A 24,227-nucleotide genomic window follows, 5' to 3' on the forward strand; every position below is an offset into this window, starting at 1 on the left:
GAATATATATACTTTATGGGGTCTCCGACGAATATTTTGAGTAGTTACAAACAGAATGACGAAATTAGTATACCCCCATCCTATGATGGAGGGTAAAAAAATCAATTTGTTTTTTTTTGTAGGTTTGTTTGTGTGTTCCTTATAGACTCAGAAACGGCTGAACCGATTTTCTTGAAATTTTCACAGATGGTGCATAATGATCCCATGGTGAAAATAGGGTACAACTTTTTTTGATATCAAAAAGGGGGGGGGGGGGGAGTCACGTACCCTCCCCTTTGCCTTAATTTTCAGAAACTCCAGCTCTCAGAGATGGGTGGTGCAATTTAAGCGAAATTGTGTGTGCTCTCATATAGTACCCTAATACTAAAAATTTGTTATCCAAATTTCGGATGGGGTACCTAGGGGGGTCGCTCCACCCCCAAAACCTACCAAACATATATTTAGACCAATCACGACCATATGGGACTCAAATGAAAGGTATTTAGGATAAGAACATATATCTGATATCCAATAGTCGAACCCAGTGTTAGGGGGACCCCCCAACCCTCCAAATCACCCCTAAATCGGAAATATTTACCGACCATGGCAATATGGGACTCAAATGAAGGGTATTTGCGAGTAGAATACGAATCTGAAATGCAAATTTTGGACAAAGTTTCTGGGGGTCCACCCCTTCCCCAAAACGCCCACCAAACAGGACTTATTTACTGACCATGGGAATATGGGGGTTAAATTAAAGGTATTTTAGTGTAAAATTCGAATCTGATATACAAATATGGGACCAAGTGTTTGTGGGACCGCCTCTCCCCAAAAACTTCCCCCAAAGGGGACACATTTACGACCATAGCAATATGGGGCTTAAATGAAAGGTCTTTGGGTGCAAAGCATGAATCTGATATCAATATTCGGGAAAGGTGTATATGGGGCCACCCCACCCCCACAACACCACCCAAATAGGACGAATTTGCTGACTATTGCAATATGAGGCTCAATTAAGAGGGTTTTTAGAGTATAACACGTATCGGATAACTATTTGCAAGGCCAACTCACTGAGTGGCCGCCCATCCCCCAAAACACTCCCCAAGCCGGTCACGTTTGCCGACTATTAAATATGGGCTCAAATTAATGGTATTGGGAAGTAGACCACGTATCTGATATCAACATTAGGGATCAACTCTCTAGGGGACGTCCCACCACCATAACAACCCCCAAATAGGACGTATTTGCTCACCAGGACAATTTGGGTCTTCAATACAGTGGAGCTCGATATTCATAGTTTTTAGGGCCCATACCCCAAACCGGACTTATTTGCTGGATTTTTCAATAGGGGGTTTAAGCGAATGATAATTGAGATTAGGAAACGAATTTGATATCCAATTTTGAGGCCAATGGCAATATGGGGTTCAAATATATGAGAATAGAGCACGTTGCTGATATATTTTGAGGGCTTAATGTTTGGGGGACCACCCCACACCCAAAAACACCCCTAAACCGCACATATTTAACGACCATGTCGATGTGGAGCTTAAATGAAAGGAATTGGGGGGTAGAGCAAGAATTGATACCCACTTTCGGGACCAATTTTCTGGGGGTCTACCCCTTTCCCAGAATACCCCACAAATAGCAATTTTTTAGTGACCATCGCAATATGGGGCTCAAATAAAGGTATTTGGAAGTAGAATACGAATTTGATATCCAAATGAAGGACCACGTATTTAGGGCACTATTTCTTTCCCAAAACACCCCCAAAGGCTAAAAGTTGTTCGACCATGCCAATATGTGGCTCAAATGAAAGGTATTTGAGATTAGAAAACCAATTTGATAACCAATTTTTGGGCCATGTGGTTGGGGGACGCCTCATCGTGTAAACTCCCCTAAATCAATGATAATATGGGGTCAGCTAGTATTTGATACATTTTGATATATAGGGATATAAATTAGTTTTGGCCAATTTTGGCGGTTCTCACAATCGTAATCTACTTTAAATTCTAAGAAGTTTTCCCTACGAGATAATGGCTCTGAATCAAAATGGGTCTAAAACGGACCTTTCGGATTTTAATAACAAAATCGGAAAATCACTATGTCTTAGGCAAAACTTCAACGTAGACCTGGTGAGACATGCATTATTCGTACTAAACTCCGGCAGTCTGGCGACTTCAACAGGTCTGAAGGAGTTGCATCCTATGGATTCAACAAGTTGAGACTGAAGGTCTATATAGGAGGTGGGGTGGGAGAAGCAGGAGACGACCTGGCAGTTGTTGCTGAACACTTGCCTGAGGAACTATCGATTACATCGCTAAAGTCTGGCAGACTGCAGGAGATTGAAAATCCTCCTACCACAACCTAGACAGGAGGGGAAGGCATCGAAACGGGACCCAACAAGCACTGTATGTGTGGGTTATCCCACCTACATGATTCAGAGATGCCCCCTTCAGACCTTCAGTTGCTGGTTTAAGCCGCTTCTGTAGGAAAGAAGAGGCTCACTGTAGGAAGTGATGCCAATGCACATCACCAGATATGGGAAAGTTCGAATGTCAACGAAAGGGATCGGAAGTGGCGCCGAAAGAGGAAGTCACTGGTATGCATTCGTCGGGGGTTATTAGGGAATTATGTCTGAGCCGAAAGTCCTTTGGGCGATAAGAAGTTTCGACTGCTTTAAATCGCCAGGCCCTTATGATAGACTGGTTCCCTGGCTTAGGGAGATATACGCTGCTTGTATCAGCATGTTTAATATACCTGCGATATGGAGGGACACGAAGGTCATTTTCATTGCAAAAGCAGGAACAACTTACCACACTAAGGCGAAAGATTTTCGTCCTATTAGTCTGTCATCCTTTTTCCTGAAGACTCTTGAGAGGTTGATAGAAACATATCTTAGGGCAATGATCCCTGGAGATTGCCTGGCGCGGCAGCAACATGCACTTAGTATGTCTGTAACACCACACAGATCGGAGCTCAAAATTCCAGTGCTTGTGATGCCCATAGTTAACCCGTGCCAGGCCCACAAATAGTGACTCAGATACGTTTGAACGAACCTTTAGCTCCCAGCGCTATACTCTATTCAGCTTTTCTCATCCCTTAGGACGCTGAAAACTGCAATAAAGAGGTATAAAACCGAGATATGGTAGGGAGAGAATAAGAGTTTCAGTAGATTCGAAAGGACAATCAAAGCATGCTTCATGAAATGGTTGTGATGTGATGCCGACATAAGTGCCAACTCAGTTGTTAATATCTACCCATCCAAAATAACAATGAACAAGTAAGAGCGTGCTAAGTTCGGCCGAGCCGAAGCTTACATACCCTCCACAATGGATCGCATTTGTCGAGTTCCATACGCAGTATCTCATTTTAGGCAAACAATGAATATTGAATAAGAACTGTTATGCTATTGGAGCTATATCAAAGAGGTTATGAGAGAAGCTGTTGTACAAAATTTCTTCCAAATCAGATGAGAATTGCGCCCTCTACAGGTTGAAGAGGTCAAGATCCAAGATTGGCTTATATAGCAGCTATATAAAGTTATGTAGCGATTTGCGCCATACTTAGCATGCTCTAATGGCTCAAGAAGTCAAGATTCAAGATCGGTTTATATGATAGCTATACCAGATTATTACCCATCAGACAAATCGGATGAGAATTGCGCCCTCTAGAGGCTCAAAAAGTCAAGACCCAAGATCGGTTTATATGGCAGCTATATCAAAACATGGACCGATTTGAACCATATTTGGCGCAGTTGTTGAAAGTGACACCAAAACATCACGTGCTAAATTTCAGTCAAATCGGATGAGAATTGCGCCCTCTAGAGGCTCAAGAAGTCAAGACCCAAGATCGGTTTATATGGCAGCTATATCAAAACATGGACCGATTTGAATTATACTTATAGCAGTTGTTGGAAGTGACACCAAAACACCACGTGCAAAGTTTCAGTCATATCGGATGAGAATTGCGCCCTCTAGAGGCTCAAGAAGTCAAGACCCAAGATCGGTTTATGTGGCAGCTATATCAAAACATGGACCGATTTGAATTATACTTAGAGCAGTTGTTGGAAGTTACACTAAAACACTAGGTGCAACATTTCAGTCATATTGGATTTGAATTGCGCCCTCTAGAGGCTCAAGAAGTCAATACCCAAGATCGGTTTATATGGCAGCTATATCAAAACATGGACCGATTTGAACCATACTTAGCACAGTTGTTGAAAGTGACACCAAAACATCACGTGCTAAATTTCAGTCAAATCGGATGAGAATTGCGCCCTCTAGAGGCTCAAGAAGTCAAGACCCAAGATCGGTTTATATGGCAGCTATATCAAAACATGGACCGATTTGAATTATACTTATAGCAGTTGTTGGAAGTGACACCAAAACACTACATGCAAAATTTCAGTCAAATCGGATGAGAATTGCGCCCTCTAGAGGCTCAAGAAGTCAAGACCCAAGATCGGTTTATATGGCAGCTATATCAAAACATGGTCCTATTTGAATCATATTTGGCACAGTTGTTGGAAGTGACACCAAAACACCACGTGCAAAATTTCAGACAAATCGGATGAGAACTGCGCCCTCTAGAGGCTCAATAAGTCAAGACCCAAGATGGGTTTATATGGCAGCTATATCAAAACATGGCCCTATTTGAACCATATTTGGCACAGTTGTTGGAAAAGACACTAAAACACTAGGTGCAAAATTTCAGTCATATTGTATGGGAATTGCGCCCTCTAGAGGCTCAAGAAGTCAAGACCCAAGATCGGTTTATATGGCAGCTATATCAAAACATGGTCCTATTTGAACCATATTTGGCACAGTTGTTGGAAAAGACACTAAAACTCTAGGTGCAAAATTTCAGTCAAATCGGATGAGAATTGCGCCCTCTAGAGGCTCAAGAAGTCAAGACCCAAGATCGGTTTAAATGGCAGCTATATCAAAACATGGACCGATTTGAATTATACTTAGAGTAGTTGTTGGAAGTTACACTAAAACACTAGGTGCAAAATTTCAGTCATATTGGATTTGAATTGCGCCCTCTAGAGGCTCAAGAAGTCAAGACCCAAGATCGGTTTAAATGGCAGCTATATCAAAACATGGACCGATTTGAATTATACTTAGAGCAGTTGTTGGAAGTGACACCAAAACACTACGTGCAAAATTTCAGTCATATTGGATGAGAATTGCGCCCTCTAGAAGCTCAAGAAGTCAAGACCCAAGATCGGTTTATATGACAGCTATATCAGGTTATAGACCGATTTGAATAATACTTAGTACAGTTGTTGGAAGTGGTACCAAAACACCACGTGCAAAATTTCAGTCATATTGGATGAGAATTGCGCCCTCTAGAGGCTCAAGAAATCAAGACCCAAGATCGGTTTATATGGCAGCTATGTCAAAACATGGACCGATTTGGCCCACTTACAGTCCCAACCGAACTACACTAATGGTAAGTATTTGTGTAAAATTTCTAGCGGCTAGCTTTACTCCTTCGAAAGTTAGCGTGCTTTTCACAGACGGACGGAGGGACAGACAGACGGACGGACATGGATAGATCGGCTTAAAATGACATGGCTTTATGGGGTCTGAGAAGCATATTTCGAGGTGTTTCAAACAGATTGACGAAATTAGTATACCCCCATGCTATGGTGGAGGGAATACAAATCATTTTCCCTATTTAAATATGCAAAGGAAAATGTGCATTTCCGTAATCGGATTAGAGAATTTTACATAGAGGGTGTGCAAATATTACGTCCACCCCTCATCTAAATACCTTGCAGCTTGCTGATATGTGGTGCATGCAACACAATCAACTGGTTTGATAACTGCTCACAATAAATTTTCAAAAATATTTCTAGAGTATAAACGAAGAAAAGAGGCACAATCTGCCTGAAACTTGGGCAGATTTTCCAATGGACCGATTCAGACATGATGTTGGAAGTTTTAACTGAAACGATACAAACGATTACTCCTATTTGCAATTCTAAACGAATTTGAATATGACCAGCAATAACTGTTGCTAGCTTTTTAGAATAAAATATTCCCTCTGCCGTTCTAACTCACCTTCCATGCGGTTGACTACCCATACCCATTCTCAGAGGCATGTCCAAGTTTAATAGTCAAAAGCTATACAAAACAATTCGCGAATATATTCCTTTCGATCATTTATTGATGGTAAGTGGAAAATGGATTTGTTTGCCATACGAATATGAAATTGGTCCAATTCATTCACTCGTAGTTCAGACTGTCAGTCAGTCAGTCAATTGCATTAAAAAGAACCAGAAACAAAAACGAAAAACAAAACCGGCAGGCATGGGAACAATGTAACAACAATGCCAACGAATTTCAATACAAATCGGACCATTGTCCCTAATCCCTTTTCTCCCCCCCCCCCCCCCCCCCCTAAATGAATTGTGTCGGTGCTAACGGTCTTTGGAGCGAAGGGTGGACCGCATTCTGCCTACTTATTTACATGTGCCCAACCAAGTACATTGTCCCATTTAATGGCAATGATTACATTTAATCTGCTGAGTGTCCCTCTATCATTTGAAGGGTATGGAAGTGAAAGAAATGCAGCTTGCATTCCTTGGCGGCGCATACGGCTGCAGATGTGTGGTGGTGGCCGCCGCATGCGCAAATCACTTTGGACAAGTCTATTGTGTCCGAATGCCAAATTAGAACGACATCGTCAGCAGCACCACAACCGCCGTCGCCACTATCACCACCACCACCACCACCAATTACAACGTGTGCACCATGTCTGAGTGCTGTTTTGATGTGCAACATGCGGCATGGCATGCAGCATGCATAATGCATCATCTCCATTGTGGGGTATGCATCATGCGCAAATCACTACAACATTTATTGAAGGTGTCCCTCTATCCCTTCGACCTTTTGCTTGTTGTGTGTTTGGCTATGTCCATTTTTGCCCAAGAAAATACAAATTTTTGCATTATTATACTTGGAACATGGGCCGTTCGTTTGTCTCTCCGTCTGTCAAGCGGTCCATGCATTCATCCATCCATTCGTTTATTCTCATTCATTGTTAACATTACAACGATGCTGTTGATGACGATGCCAACGATTACTGGTGATGGCAGACATTCACTCGACGGCTCCATTCACTTCACCTCATGCCTAGCGTACTGCATGGAGGTAATGGTGGTTAGTTCGTAGGGTAAATGTGCCCAATTGGACAGACGAATGATGGGAAATGACGAATGTCAACACAGTATTGCGATTCTTAACAAGAGATGGGCCAAAATAGGGGGGACTCTAATATATCTTAGACCATATTGTGGATTAATATTCTTGATCACGTTTAAAGCCTTTTAAGCCATCTCTGTCTGAATTAATCACTCTTGCATGCGTTCGAAGTAAGCTTTTCGCTTGAAATTTTGCGAATTTAGTTTAAGATAGCGGACCATGAAGGTGATTTTACACTTAGGCCAGTCTGACCCATTGTCAGTTAGACCCCAGCGAAAAAAGTGTAGGTGAAAACCAAAGACAAGTAAAAAGGCGTTAAGTTCGGCCGGGCCGTACTTTGGTTACCCACCACCTCGTATATATACGTAAATCACCTTTTGTCAAAATCCGGTGAAAAATGCATACCATACCGATTTGGACCAAATACTACAATAATAACTGCAAGTCATTGTTCAATTGTGTATAACAAAATATTGATCTTCTTAGTAGCTATATTTAAAAATAAACCGATCTGAACCATATACCATACGGATGTCGAAAAGCCTAACATAAGTCACTGTGTCAAATTTCAGTGAAATCGGATTACAAATGCGCCTTTTATGGAGCCAAGACTTTAAAACGAGAGATCGGTCTATATGGCAGCTATACCCAAATCTGGAACGATTTGGGCCAAGTTGCAAAAGTATGTCGAAGAGCCTAACACAACTCCCTGTCCCAAATTTCGGCGAACTCGGACAATAAATGCGCCTTTTATGGCCCCAAAACCTTAAATCGAGAGATCGGTCTATATGACAACTATATCCAAATCAGGACCGTTCAGGGCCAAATTGACGAAGGATGTCTAAGGGCTTAACTTAACTCACTGTCCCAAATTTCGACGACATCGGACAATAAATGCGCCTTTTATGGGCCCAAAGCCTTAAATCAAAGGGATCGGTCTATATGGCAGCTATAGCCAAATCTGGACCGATCTGGGCTAATTTGACGAAGGACCTTGAAGGGCCTAACACAACTCACTGTCCCAAATTTCGGCGAACTCGGACAATAAATGCGCCTTTTATGACCCCAAAAGCTTAAATCGAGAGATCGGTTTATATGACAGCTATATTCATATCTGGTCCGATCTGTGTCATATTGCAGAAATGTGTCGAGCGGCTTAACCTGACTCACTGTCCCAAATTTCTGCGACATCGGACAATAAATGCGCCTTTTATGGGCAAAACATCTTAAATCGAAGGGATCGGTCTATATAGCAGCTATAGCCAAATGTGGACCGATCTGTGCCATATTGCATATGTACATTAAGGGGCTTAACTTATTTCAATGTCCCAAATTTCGGCGACATCGGACACTAAATGCGACTTTTATGGGCTCAAAACCTTAAATCGAGAGATCGGTCTATATGGCAGCTATATCCAAATCTGGACCGATCTGGGCCAAATTGACAAAAGATGTCGAAGGGCCTAACACAACTCACTGTCCCAAATTTCAGCAAAATCGGATAATAAATGTGGCTTTTAAGGGCCTAAGACCCTAAATTGGAGGATCGCTCTATATGGCAGCTATATCCAAATCTGGATCGATGTGACCCAAATTGAAGAAGGATGTCGAAGGGCCTAACACAATTCACTGTCCCAAATTTCAGCAAAATCGGATAATAAATGTGGCTTTTAAGGGCCTAAGACCCTAAATTGGAGGATCGCTCTATATGGCAGCTATATCCAAATCTGGATCGATGTGACCCAAATTGAAGAAGGATGTCGAAGGGCCTAACGCAACTCACTGTCCCAAATTTCAGCAAAATCGGATAATAAATGTGGCTTTTATAGGCCTAAGACCCTAAATTGGAGGATCGCTCTATATGGCAGCTATATCCAAATCTGGACCGACTGACCCAAATTGAAGAACGATGTCGAAGGGCCTAACTTAACTCACTGTCCCAAATTTCAGCAAAATCCAATAATAAATGTCGTGCAGTCTGGAGGACTTCGCAAAAAAATTTAACATGCCTCAACGTCGGGCTGATACCTTCATTTTGTATGTTTTGTCATACCACTGTGTGAACCCTTGTTTGATTCTCGGCTTTCTTTCACAAGCATTCCCTATCATTTAGCTTTTCATTCGTTTCGATTTGTTTACGTGGCACCGACTTTTGCCATGGCAAAATCTATAACGAAATTCTCGTATTAGTGGGCAACTTCATGTTGCATTTGTTTTACTCGCACTCTGCTATTAACACAACGGGCAGTGTGCGCTGTCCATCATCCACACTGTGGGCATCATGCTACCCGTGATTATGAAGTTGTTTTTTTTTTTTTGTTTCAATGAATGAAAATGCTGAAGAGTACAACACGGAGGGTTCAGCGTTACAATATTTGCAGCTTCGACATGTATTGATATTTTAAATGATTTCCTTTGTATGCCATTCGGTCTTTGTTTTTGCGAAAACAAAAACCTTCTTTTGTATCGAGAATATTTAAATGATTGTCCGGCCTTAGTTACTCTCTAGTGCGTCTGCCCTTAACAGCGGCACAAAAGGGGGGTGGATGATGGCTGAATGGTCGGTTGGCTTACTCTCTTGCTGGCTGCTGGCTGTTGCTGATAAACGGCTCTTGTGCGAGGAAATGTAGTTCAGATAGGGCGTTTAATGGTCACTTGATAAAATTAATATGGACCTGTGATTGTGACGTAAGGGAGGAATAATGCAAAGAGTCCCTTAGTGCTCCCTTCAAGGCCTTTTTAAAAGGGTCTATCTTCAGTTTTTTTTTTAACTCTTGAATACCCGAATATAGAAATGATGTCCTAAATCTGTACATGTCCTTGCGGCCTGTTGAAATGTTTTTACATTGCACTTCCTATCCCTGGTGGTTTCCCATTCTACCGCTGTGTATGTCAGAATCGCCTTGACCAGACTTTGAAAGAAACAGTGAATCAAATTAAGATACATACCCAATTTCGGGCCTGTGGCTTTTCTGTTTCAATATGGCTCAACTGCGATCACCATTTATGAGTTTTCTCCGTACTCTCCCCTGATGATGGTACTTCCAGTTCAGTGCCCTGCCCAAGATTACCCACTGATAAGTACTTTACTTGAATTGGCTATGACAGAATATAGAATAGCGTTCCAAGCGCCTCGATCTTCTGCACTTCGCTTCCCAATGTGACTCGTTCGCTTCCTAACACGACCCGTTCGCTTCGTAACGCGATTAGTCGCTTCCCAAAGCGATTCGTTCGCTTCCCAAAGCGATCCGTTCGCTTCCCAACGTGACCCGTTCGTTTCGTAACGCGATCCGTTCGCTTCCCAACGCGACTCGTTCGCTTCCTACCGCGACCCGTTCACTTCCTAACGCGACCAGTTCGCTCGTAACGCGATTAGTCGCTTCCCAACGTGACCCGTTCGCTTCGCAGCGCGATCCGTTCGCTTCCCAACGCGACTCGTTCGCTTCCTACCGCGACCCGTTCACTTCGTAACGCGACCCAAATCGACTTGTTCGCTTCCCTGCGCGACTCCATCACGATTCGTTCGCTTCCCCTACGTGACCCGTTCGCTTCCCCTACGCGACTCGTTCGTTTCCTATCGCGATCCGATCGCTTCCCAACGCAACGCTTTCGTTTCCCTAAGCGACTCGTTCGCTTCCTAATGCCATTCGTTCGCTTTCTTACGCGACTCGTTCGCTTCGTAACGCGATCCGTTCGCTTCCCAACGCGACTCGTTCGCTTCGTTACGCGACTAGTTCGTTTCCTAACGCGATCCGTTGGCTTCCCAACGCGACTCGTTCGTTTCCATCCTAACTCTGTTCCTATCTTTACAGTGCCCAGCCAGAATAGTTGTGCTGCCCGAGGTTCACGCCCAAGCTATATCCGAATCCCGAATTAGCCCACGGCTGGAAGTTAACTGAAAACCAGCCTAATCATCCCAAGAACCATCCGTCCGCGTATCGAAAAATCTACCGAAAATCAGCCGAAACATCCGTCCGAAAACCATAGAAATCTACCAAATTTCAGCCGAAACATCCCAAAAACCATTCAACCGAATACCGAAGAAATCTACCGAATACCAAGACGACCCGACCCAGCGGCTAAACTCCCGAAATGGACACCTATTGGCCGAAGCGCCGCACTGACTGACACCAATCAACTCACTGCAACTAAGAGCTTAGTACACCATCGTGAATTGTAGTAACTGACAATACAACCTAGTTTGCGTATCCCGAAAGGAATATTTAAGTGTGTTATTATTTAAGGTTTATGGATCCTTAAATAATAACCGTTCGCTTCCCAGTGGGACTCGTTCGCTTCCAATCTAACTTTACTCTTATCTTTACAGAGCCCAGCCAGAATAGTTGTTCTGCCCGAGGTTCACGCCCAAGCCATATCGGAAGCACTGGACGACTGTTGGTCTACCTCAGCCGAAGACAAAACCACGTTACAAATTGTGTAAGAGGTATTTTGTTATGACTTCTAGCAACTATGCCAAGTATGGTCTAAATCGGTTAATAACCTGATATAGCTACAATATACACCGATCTTGACTTCTTGAGCCTCTAGTAAGCGTAATTTATATCCGATTTGGCTGAAATATTGCATGAAGTAGTTTGTTTCAACTTCCAACATGTGTGCCAAGTATGGTCATAATCGGGTCAAAACCTGATATGGCTTCCATATAAACCCATCTCCCGATTTTAGTTCTTGAGCTTATAGAGGGCGAAATTCTTATCCGATTTGGCTGAAATTTTGCATGAAGTATTTTGTTTTGACTTTCAGCAATTAACTTAGCATAAATAGCATAGGTGTAAATCGGTTCATAACTCGATATAACTGCCGTATAAATCGATCTTGGATCTTGACTTGTTGAGCATCTAGAGGGCGTAATTATTAGCCGACTTGGCAGAAATTTTGGATGAAGTGTTTTGTTTTGACTTCCAACAGCTTATTCAAGTATGGTTTCAAATGTTCCATAACCTGATAGCGCTCATATAAACTGATCTCCCGATTTTACTACGTAAGCCCCTATAGGGTGCAATTCTTATCCGCTATGGCTAGAGATGGGCGATGAGTAAATACCTAAAAGGTAATTACCCGGTAAATTTGGGTAAATACCCGGGTTTTTAGCCATATTTACCCAAATGCTGGGTATTTATAATTTTGCGAATATCTTGGGTATAAAAATATTTTTCGAACAATTTTTGATGATTTCGTATTCTTTGTATATAAACCTGACCATCTGATCTCATAAAATCGAAATTGAGTTATATATAGCCGATATATAGACCAATCTCCAGACTTAAAGTCTTGAGGCAATAGATTGGTAATTTTTTATCCGCCTTCAATAAAATTTGGAATAGTGAGTTCTGGTAGACCACTACCCATTTCTGTGAAGTGTGGTCCAGAACGGACCACATGTGGATATAGCTGCCCATAGACCGGCCGCCCGATCTACCGATATAGGGTATTAAGGCCACAAAAGATCCATTTATTATCCGATTTTGATGAAAATTGACACAGTGATTTCTGGTAGACCTCTACCAATTCTAGTCAAATAGGGTTCAGATCGGACCATATTTGAATATATAGTGTGTTTGGCTTAAAAAATGGGCATTTTTCATCCGATGTCGATGAAAATTTGCACCTTGAGATCTGGTAGACTTCTTCTCATTCCTGGTAGATGTGGTCCAGATCGGACCATATTTGGATATAGCTGCCATATAGAGCGATTTCCCGACATAGAGTATTGAACTCAGAAGAGGAGCATTTTTCATCCGATTTCGATGAAATTTGAAACAGTAAGCTTTGGCACACCTTTTGCACCTTTTTGTTGAATAACGTCTAGGTCGGCCATATCGACCGATTTTCCGATATAGAGTATTGAACTTATAAGAGGAGCATTTTTCATCCGATTTCGATGAAAATTTGCACCTTAAGTTCTGGTAGACTTCTTCTCATTCCTGGTAAATGTGGTCCAGATCGGACCATATTTGTAAGACCGATCTTTCAATATAGAGTATTGATCTCAGAATAGGAGCATTTTTCATCCGATTTTGATGAAATTTTAAACAGTGAGTTTTACTATACTGGTACACCTTTCTGTTGAATAACGTCTAGATCGGACCATATTTGGATATACCTGCCATATAGACCGATTTCCCGATATAGAGTATTGATCCCATAAAAGGAGCATTTTTCATCCGAATTGTCATCTCATAGAACATTTTGACTCAAGGGCTCCCTGTTTACTTTCTTCCGCTGCTTGTGCTCATCTACACAAACACACACACACACACACGCAAACAAATACTGATGTATTGTTTAATTAGATACGACCAAAACTAAACGAACATATGGACATACAAACATACAAACGTGCATCACATTCCAACCGATTGCTAGGGGTTTTAATAAATCTCCCAAATTAGACTGTCACAGCCTAAAAAGTTCGCACAACATCAGCAACAACAAAAATTGCTATACAAATGGTATCGACGATTAATTCTTAGAACATCCACCATACATTACACTACACACACACATACAACATAATCCTACGCCCCAATGCTCATTTGTGTGTAACTGAGTTCTTTGTATTAAAATGGACTCTAAGTAATATAAGAAACCATGCATGGTGTTAAGCTGGACAGGACCATCTTTTGCTCGACTGGTCTATTTGTTTGGTATCCCCTTTAGGATGTGGCACGTGTTGTGTCCGTCTAAAACAAGGCGAAGTAATCAAAGATTTCCACAGGATTCATTAATGTCCTGCCAGCAAACAAAACCCCATTTCCATGTAATGAAATAATACGATATGGTTGGTGGGGACAATGGTCAAAGTTGGATAAGAACGCCTTTTGTTTGCTACCAAATAATACACAAAACGAATGCATGAATGAATGAACTTAAATGTGAGAATTTGTTGTGCATTAAGGAAAGATCTTACCTTGCTTTTCAGTAGTGGAAATGAGTGAAATTCTATGTGTGTTCTGAAAAGAAACAAAAATATTGAATTAAAACAGGAATATTACAAATGATACGAAGCTACCCACTCAATTTGTAGGCGTCGCAATATTGAATATACTTTGGATACCCAACACATCGGGTATATATGTAAACCACCTTTCATCAAAATCCGGTAAAAATTGTATACCATATGTCCCATAGCAGTTATATTGGTCTTTTTAGTAGCCGATTTGAACCATATACAACATGGATGTCGAAAAGCCTAACATAAGTCACTGTGTCAAATTTCAGTTAAATCGGATTATAAATGCGCCTTTTTTGGGGCCAAGACTTTAAATCGAGATATCGGTCTATATGGCAGCTATATCCACATCTAGACCGATCTGTGCCATATTAAAGAAGTATGTCGAGGGGCTTAACTTAACTCACTGTCCCAAATTTCGGCGAAATCGGACAATAAATGTGTCTTTTATGGGCGCAAGACCTTAAATCGAGAGATCGGTCTATATGGCAGCTATATCCAAATCTGGTCCAATTTGAGTAAAATTGAAGAAGGATGTCTAAGGGCCTAACACAACTCGCTGTACCAAAATTTCGGCGACATCGGACAATAAACGCGCTTTTTATGTCCCCAAAACCTAAAATCGAGAGATCGGTCTATATGGCAGCTATATCCAAATCTGGACCGATCTGTGCATTATTGCAGAAGTATGTCAAGGGGCTTAACATAACTCACTGATCCAAATTTCGGCGATATCGGACAATAAATGCGCCTTTAATGGGCCCAAAACCTTAAATCAAAAGAGGGGTTTATAGGGCAGCTACACAAAAATCTGAACTGATCTGTGCCATATTGCAGAATTATGTCAAGGGGGTTAAGATAACTCACTGTTCTAAATTTCGGCGACATCGGACAATAAATGCGCCTTTTATGGGCCCAAAACCTTAAATCGAGGGATCGGTCTATATGGCAGCTATATCCAAATCTTGACCGATCTGTGCCATATTGCAGAAGTATGTCGAGGGGCTTAACCTAACTTACTGTTCCAAATTTTGGTGTAATCGGACAATAAATCCGCCTTTTATGGGCCCAAAACCTTAAATCAAAAGAGGGGTTTATAGGGCAGCTACACAAAAATCTGAACTGATCTGTGCCATATTGCAGAATTATGTCAAGGGGTTTAAGATAACTCACTGTTCCAAATTTCCGCGACATAGGACAATAAATGCGCCTTTTATGGGCCCAAAACCTTAAATCAAGGGATCGGTCTATATGGCAGCTATATCCAAATCTAGACCGATCTGTGCCATATTGCAGAAGTATGTCGAGGGGCTTAACCTAACTTACTGTTCCAAATTTTGGTGTAATCGGACGATAAATCCGCCTTTTATGGGCCCAAAACTTTAAATCGAGAGATCGGTCTATATGGCAGCTATATCCAAATCTGGACCGATCTTGGCCAAATTGAAGAAGGGTGTCGAAGGTCCCAACACAACTTACTTTTCCAAATTTCGGAAAAATCGGACAATAAATGCGCTTTTTATGGGCCCAAATTTGGCTTTTATTGGCCTAAGACCCCAAATCGGCGGATCGGTCTATATGGGGGCTATAGCAAGATATAGTCCGATATAGACCGTCATCGAACTTGACCTGCTTATGGACAAAAAAAGAATCTGTGCAATGTTTCAGCTCCATATCTCTATTTTTAAAGACTGTAACGTGATTTAAGCGAAATTTTGTGTGTCCTCTTATAGCAGCCTACAAACAAAAATTTGGTATCCAAATTTCGGATGGGGCATCTAGGGTGGGCGCCCCACCCCAAAACCAACCAAATATATATATACCCCAATCACGACAATATGGGACTCAAATGAAAGGTATTTAAGATTAGAATACGAATCTGATATCCAAATGCGGGACCAAGTGTGTGGAGGACCACCCCAACCCCCAAAACACCCTTAATTCGGACATATTTACCGACCATGGCAATATGGGACTCAAATGAAAGGTATTTGCGAATAAAATACGAATCTGATATGCAAATTTGGGACAAAGTTTCTGGGGGTCCACCCCTTCCCCAAAACACGCCCTAAACAGGCCGTATATACTGGCCATGGCAATATGGGACTCAAATGAAAGGAATTTTCGAGTAATATACGAATTTGATATCCAATTGTCAGACAAAGTGTTTGGGGGAGTACCCTTAACCCCAAAAACACCCCAAAATCGGACAAATTTACGACCATAGCAATATGGGGCTCAAATGAAAGATCTTTGGAAATAAAACTAAAATCTGAGATCAATATTCGAGAAAAGTGCCTATGGGGCCACCCCACCCCCCTAGCACCACCCAACTAGAAAATATTTGCTGACCATAGCAATATGAGGCTCAAATTAAAGCTATTTTAGAGTAGAACACGAATCTGATATATATTTTCAAAGCCAAATCTCGGAGTGGCAGCCCCATCCCCCAAACCACCCCACAAACCGGTCATGTTTGCCGACTATGGAAAAATGAAGCTCAAATGAAGGGTATTTTGGGAGTAGACCATGAATCTGACATCAACATTCGGGACCAACTGTCTAGGGGACGTCCCACCACCATAACAACCTCCAAGTAGGACGTATTTGCTTACCAAGACAAGACGGCGGAGCTCGATATTTATAGTTTTTAGGGCCCATACCCCAAACCGGAAATATTTGCAGGCTTTTTCAAAAAGGGGTTTAAGTGAACGGTATTTGAGATTAGAAAACGAATTTGATATCCAATTTTGAGGCCAATGGCAATATGGGGTTCAAATATATGAGAATAGAGCACGTTGCTGATATACTTTCCGGGCTTAATGTTTGGGGGACCTCCCCACTCCCCAAAACACCCCTAAATCGGGCATATATACCGACTACGTCCATGTGGGGGTAAAATTAAGGGTATTGGGGGGCAGAGCAAGAATTGATACCCACTGTTGGGATAAATTTTTCTGGGGGTCTACCCTTTTCCCAAAATTCCCCACAAACAGCAATTTTTCGCTGACCATCGCAATATGGGGCTTAAATAAAAGTATTGGGGAGTAGAAATCGAATTTGATATCCAAATGTAGGAACATGTATTTAGGGCATCAAAATATGTATTGCTCTATTTTCACGACGGGATCATTATGCACCATCTGTGAAAATTTCAAGAAAATCGGTTCAGCCGTTTCAGAGTCTATAAGGAACACACAAACAAACACAAATTGATTTTTATATACAAGAAGATTTTAAATTTCAGCTCTATAGATTTAATGGCAAATATTGTAGCGTTGTTGTAGCAGTGTGTTACACACTGAGGCGGCAGGCCTTGCCGATGATGACCTCCATCGGGTCAACACGGTACAACCGGCTGCCATCAGCTATTAGGCAGAGAATCGAACGAACATGGCCACTTGCATGTTGTTGTGTAATAGCCTATGGCAAATGTTATCAACAGGCCATCAAATATGGCATTTGATATCCCAGCGGTGGTCAGCCAACGTTTTTACTACCCTATTTGAATGGTCGGTCCATTGATGAAAACTTCCCCTTTCTAATAAGGTGAACAAAAATAATCACAAAAAAGTCTGTTAGGAAACAAAGAAAATTTCATAACAAAATCGAACACTTACTGGAACAATATGCAAAAACTAAAAACGTGCAAGGGATTATCTAACAACTTTGGCAAAACAGATTGCCCAAATGTTGAAACCTTCCCCTGAACAACTGGTCTACTGGCTTGGGGGGTGGAAGTAAAAATTAGTTTTCGCGTTTCTCTATGAATTTGAGGAAGGCTGGTCATGCGAACTGATAACTGCAATCTTTTGGGAAATTTGGTCAACAGATTTGGAATGATTTTTCTATACCCTCCACCATGGGAGTAAACTAATCTACACATTCCGTTTGTAACACCCCGAAATATTGATCTAGGACCCCATAAAGTTTACATATTCTTGATCGTCTCGACGTTTTGAGTCGATTTAGACCTGTCCATCCGTCCATCACGATATCGGTCGAACGCGTAAAGCTAGCCTTGTGAAATTTTGCACAGATACTTAATTTTGATATAGGTCGTTGGGGATTGCAAATGGTTCTTTTCCCGGCATCTTTTCTTAGGCAAAAAAGGATATAAGAAAAGATTTGCTCTGCTATTGGACCGATATCAAGATATGGTCCGGTTTGGACCGCAATTAAATTATATGTTGGAGACCTGTGTAAATGGTCAGCCAATTCGAATAAGAATTGCGTCCTTTGTGGGCTCAAGAAGTAAAATATAGAGATCGATTTATATGGGAGCTGTATCAGGCTATAGACTGATTCTGACCATAATAAACACGTAAGTTGATGGTCATGAGACTATCCGTCGTACAAAATTTGAGGAAAATCGGATAATAACTAACGGAGCCTATAGAGACTCAAGAAGTCAAGATCCCAGATCGGTTTATATGGCAGCTGCATCAGGTTATGAATCGATTTGAACCTTATTTGGCACAGTTGTTGAAAGTCATAATAAAATACGTCATGCAAAATTTCAGCCAAATCGGAAAGGAATTGCGCCCTCTAGAAGCTCAAGAAGTCAATTCCAGAGACCGGTTTATATGACAGCTATGTCAGGTTATGAACCGATTTGAATCTTATTTGGCACAGTTGTTGAAAGTCATAATAAAATACGTCATGCAAAATTTCAGCCAAATCGGAAAAGAATTGCACCCTCTAGAAGCTCAAGAAGTCAATTCCAGAGACCGCTATGTCAGGTTATGTACCGATTTAAACCATATGTGGTACAGTTGTTGGATATCCCAACAAAACACTTCATTCAAAATTTTATTCAAATCGGATAAGAATTGCGCCCTCTTGGGGCTCAAGAAGTCAAGACCCAAGATCGTTTTATATGGCAGCTATATCAAAACATGAACCGATTAAAACCATAAATAGCGTATTGTTGGAAGTGCTACCAGAACACTACATGCAAAACTTCAGTTAAATCGGACGAGAATTGCGCCCTCTAGAGGCTCGGGAAGTCAAGAATTGCGCCCCCTAGAAGCTCAAGAAGTCAATTCGAGAGATCGGTTTATATGACAGCTATGTCAGGTTATGTACCAATTTAAACCATATGTGGTACAGTTGTTGGATGTCCCAACAAAATACTTCATTCAAAATTTTATTTAAATCGGATAAGAATTGCGACCTCTAGAGGCTCAAGAAGTCAAGACCCAAGATCGGTTTATATGGCAGCTATATCAGGTTATTGACCGATTTGAACCATATTTGGCACAGTCGTTGGATATCATAACAAAACACGTCGTGTAAGATCTCATTTCAATCGGATAAGAATTGCGCCCTCTAGAAATTTGCTTAAATTTGGGACAGTGAGTTCTATCGATTTAAGGTCTTGGGGTCATAAAAGACTCATTTATTGTTCGATTTTGGTGAAGTTTTAGACAGTGATATGTGTTAGGTTAACCGACATCCTTCTTCAATTTCGCCCCGATCGGTTCAGATTTGGGTATAGCTGCCGATATGGACCGATCTCTCGATTTAAGGTCTTGGGCCTATAAAAGGCCCATTTATTGCCGGAGCCCGTCGAAATTTGCGAGGCCCGTCGACATCCTACTTCAATTTGACTCCAATCGGTTCAGAATTGGGCATAGCTGCAATATAGACCGATTCCTCGATATAAGGTCTAGGGCTCATAAAAGACGCATTGGTTGTCGGATGTCACCGAAATTTGGGACAGTGAGTTGTGTTAGACCCCTCGACATCCTTCTTCAATTTCGCCCCGAATGGGTTTAGATTTGGATATAGCTGCCATGTGGACAGATCTCTCGATTTAAGGTCTTGGGGTCATAAAACACTCATTTATTGTCCGATTTTGCTGAAGTTTGGGTCAGTGAGTTAGGCCACTCGACATCCTTCTTCAATCGGTTCAGATTTGGATATAGCTCCTATATATTGGGTTGCCCAAAAAGTAATTGCGGATTTTTCATATAGTCGGCGTTGACAAATTTTTTCACAGCTTGTGACTCTGTAATTACATTCTTTCTTCTGTCAGTTATCAGCTGTTACTTTTAGCTTGCTTTAGAAAAAAAGTGTAAAAAAAGTATATTTGATTAAAGTTCATTCTAAGTTTTATTAAAAATGCATTTACTTTCTTTTAAATAATCGGCAATTACTTTTTGGGCAACCCAATAGATCGATCTCTCGATTTAGAGTGTTGGCCCCATAAAAGTCCCATTTATAATACGATTTCGCTAAAATTTCACACAGTGACTTATGTTAGGCTTTTCGATATCCATGGTTTAGAGCGATCTCTATCTGCAAATGTTGACCGTGGCTGCGCCTCAAATCATAGTCCAATTTTGCCATACTCCTTCCAAAATTTCGTCCGGTATCTCACAAATAAATGTTTCAATGTAGGCGCCATCGTAGCGCAGAGGTTAGCATGTCCGCCTATGACCGTGAACGCCTGGGTTCAAATTCAGCGGTGGTTTTCCCCTCCTAATGCTGGCAAGATTTGTGAGGTACTATGCCATGCAACAACTTCTCTCCAAAGAGGTGACGCTCTGCGGCAGGCCGTTCAGACTCTGCTATAAAAAGGAGGCCCCTTCTCATTGAGCTTAAAACTTGAATCGGACTGCACTCATTGATGTGTGAGAAGTTTGCCCCTGTTCGTTAGTGGAATGTTCATGGGCAAAATTGGCAATTTTTATTGTCTTCCAATATGTCAGTTGAAGTGGGCTTGTCTTTAAAGACATCCCCTAAAAATAGTCTAAATGCGTTAAATCGCATGATCTAGGCAGCCAATTGACTGGTCCTGAACGTGAAATAAAATGTTCAACGAATTCGCCTCTCAATAGGTCCATTGATACCCGTGCTGTGTGGCAGGTGGCATTTTGGTCAAAAAAAAAAAGTTGAGTATCATCATAGGTAGCGCTTACCAATTGAAGAAGTACGGTCCAATGATGCCACCAGCCCACAAACCTTATCAAACTTTAACTTTTTCCCTTAATATTTGCATGCTGCTGCCAAGACAGGCGATCGCCCAGAATCTTTGCCCTAAGATATGTGTCTACCAACTTCTCTAAAATCTTCAGCATAACAGACTAATGGGACGAAAACCTATCGACTTCGTGTAGTAAGGTTTTCCTGCTTTTGGAATGAAAATAAACTTTGTGTCCCTGCATCCCACAAGTATATCGGCTAGCTAATACAAGCAGAGTTTATCACACTAAGCCAAGAAGCCAGTCTAGCGGACACAGCTTGTAATTCCACCGGTGATATATTGGATTGCCCAAAAAGTAATTGCGGATTTTTAAAAGAAAGTAAATGCATTTTTAATAAGACTTAGAATGAACTTTAAGCAAATATACTATTTTTACACTTTTTTTCTAAAGCAATCTGAAAGTAACAGCTGATAACTGACAGAAGAAGAAGAATGCAATTACGGAGTCACAAGCTGTGAAAAAATTTGTCAACGCCGACTATATGAAAAATCCGCAATTACTTTTTGGGCAACCCAATATCATCTGGGCCCGGCGAGTTAACTTTCGCCGGACGAAAGATTTTCATGTACATACGTCGTGAGCTAAAATACACCCGGCTGGGTAAACTATGTAATTTGGAAGAAACTGCCTTATAATTCCAAAATGGCCGCACTCTATGCTAAGGTCCCCGCAAAAATGTAAGGCCTACTTTTTCCTTCAATCGCCATTTTTGATATTCCCACAAGGGTTAGTTTTCTCAAGCTTTTCCCACTATCGATTTCTTATCTAATATTTTCAATACCATTCAATGGCATTTGAGTCGAAAGAAATAAAAAAAGCCAAATCCAGCCCTGACCCACCACCAACACCACCCATGGGAGGTTTTTTTTTTATTTATTTTTTTTTTTTTTGTTGCTATTTTGACACGGTTCATCAATTTGACACATAAAATGAATTTGGTTCGCAAATAAAAAAAGGAATAAACAAAGAAATGTTTCCATTTTGTTCTTTCTCTAGTGTTGTTACCTTGGGGAAACTAGACAGGACCTTTATATAAAAAACTAACCCTCGATAGATAGAAAAAAAAACAACCAAAAACTCTCAACTAGACAAACACACCCAAAAATCGTTACCCTCCTCCCAATCTGATACCAATTTCAATTGCCATCGAAGCGAATTGTGTATAGTTTATGGGCTTCGTTATTGCCTTGGGGAGGGTTAACTTGCCACTTGTTGAAATATGAAAACGATTTATTGATGAGTGAGGTAAAATTACAATAACAACCAATGATGATTTGTGTATAAGTGTGCCACTGATTATCATTATTTGTTGTACATTTATTGGGATATTATTGTCACATATCACATATTCTTTGGATGAAAAATGGCCAAATAATATATTTGGAATGGAGGTTTACACAATGGGATACATCTGTTGGCAAATCAGTTTTTTATTGCCAAAAATCGAATGTGTTGAGATATTTGAGGTCATGGGGTCGGTACACACACTAAAACATAAATTGTCTCATGTGGTTGTTGCAAAAGTTGGGACCATCACAATTTTGTGGATGAATATGCGACTGGAAAGTGTTGGATGACCACAACTTCTCTGCTCATCGTTATATCAGTTTCAGCCTTGGAGAAAATACTGCAGTAGTGGTCCCTGGGCTAAACAGAAGAAAGACGGATTGGAATAAATTTCGGCACAAATTCTGCACCTCTATCCCTTCTAGACCAGAAAAGGATGTGGAAACTACGGAGAATATAGACATAGTGGCCAAGCGCATCACGAAGGCCCTGAATGACTCGCTTGTGTCAGCATGCCCTAGTGCCAAGCCAAGGGGCATACAGCGACCCCCACCATGGTGGACCCCAGAGCTGGTTGGTCTAAGGAAGGGCTGCAGAAAACTCTTCAACAAAGCAAAAGCCACAAAAGCACCATACGATTGGGACATCTATAAGACTGAGCCAAGAAAATCTAAGGGCGAGCTGAGAAAGGCTCAGAACAAATCCTGGGTAGAATTCTGCAGCTCCGTGGCGGATACATCTGAGGCCTCTGGGCTAAGGAAGTTACTGTCCTCGAGACCCATTACGGTGGGATAAATTCAGAAGTCAGAGAATGTATAGACAACTAGCTGACCAGGGCCCTCTCCGCTGCGCCCAAAATAGGGCCATGTGTTTTCTAATCTTAAATACTACATGCGGTCGAAACACATTTACCCTTTGCGGGGTGTTTTGGGAAAGGGGTGATGCCCTAAATACAGGATTCTAAATTTGGATATTAAATTAGTATTCTAATCCCAAATACCTCTATTTGAGCCCCATTTTGCGATGGTCACTAAAAAATTGGTCCCGAAAGTGGGTATCAGTTCTCGCTCTACCCCCCCCCATACGATTGGGATACCTTTCGATTGGGATACCCCCCCCCCTAATACCTTTCATTTAAGCTCCACATTGACATGGTCGGTATATATAGCCGATTTAGTGGTGTTTTGGGGATTGGGGTGGTTGCCCAAACACTAAGCCCGGAAAATATATCAGCAACGTGCTCTATTCTCACATATCTATATATCATTTATTTGAACCCCATATTTTGGGAAAGGGGTTGACCCCCAGAAAATTGGTCCCGAAAGTGGGTATCAATTCTTGCTCTACCCCCCAATACCTTTCATTTAATCTCCACATTGACATGGTCGGTAAATATGGCCGATTTAGGGATGTTGGGGTGGTCCCCAAGCACTAAGCCCGGAAATAATCTCAGCAACGTGCTCTATTCTCTTATATCTATATATCATTTATTTGAACCCCATATTGCCATTGCCCTCAAAATTGGATATCAAATTCGTTTTCAAATCTCATTTAAACTCCTTATTGCAAAATTCAGCGAATATGTCCGGTTTGGGGTATTGACCCTAAAAACTCTAAATATTTAGTATCACTCTCTTTACGACCCAAATTGCCTTGGTGAGCAAATACGTCCTATTTGGGGGTTGTTATGGTGGTGAGACGTCCCCTAGACAGTTGGTCCCTAATGTTAATATCAGATACGTGGTCTACTCCCAAATACCTTTCATTTGAGCCCCATATTTCCAT

The sequence above is a fragment of the Stomoxys calcitrans genome, chromosome 1, assembly GCF_963082655.1.
Source record: "Stomoxys calcitrans chromosome 1, idStoCalc2.1, whole genome shotgun sequence".
NCBI lineage: Eukaryota > Metazoa > Arthropoda > Insecta > Diptera > Muscidae > Stomoxys > Stomoxys calcitrans.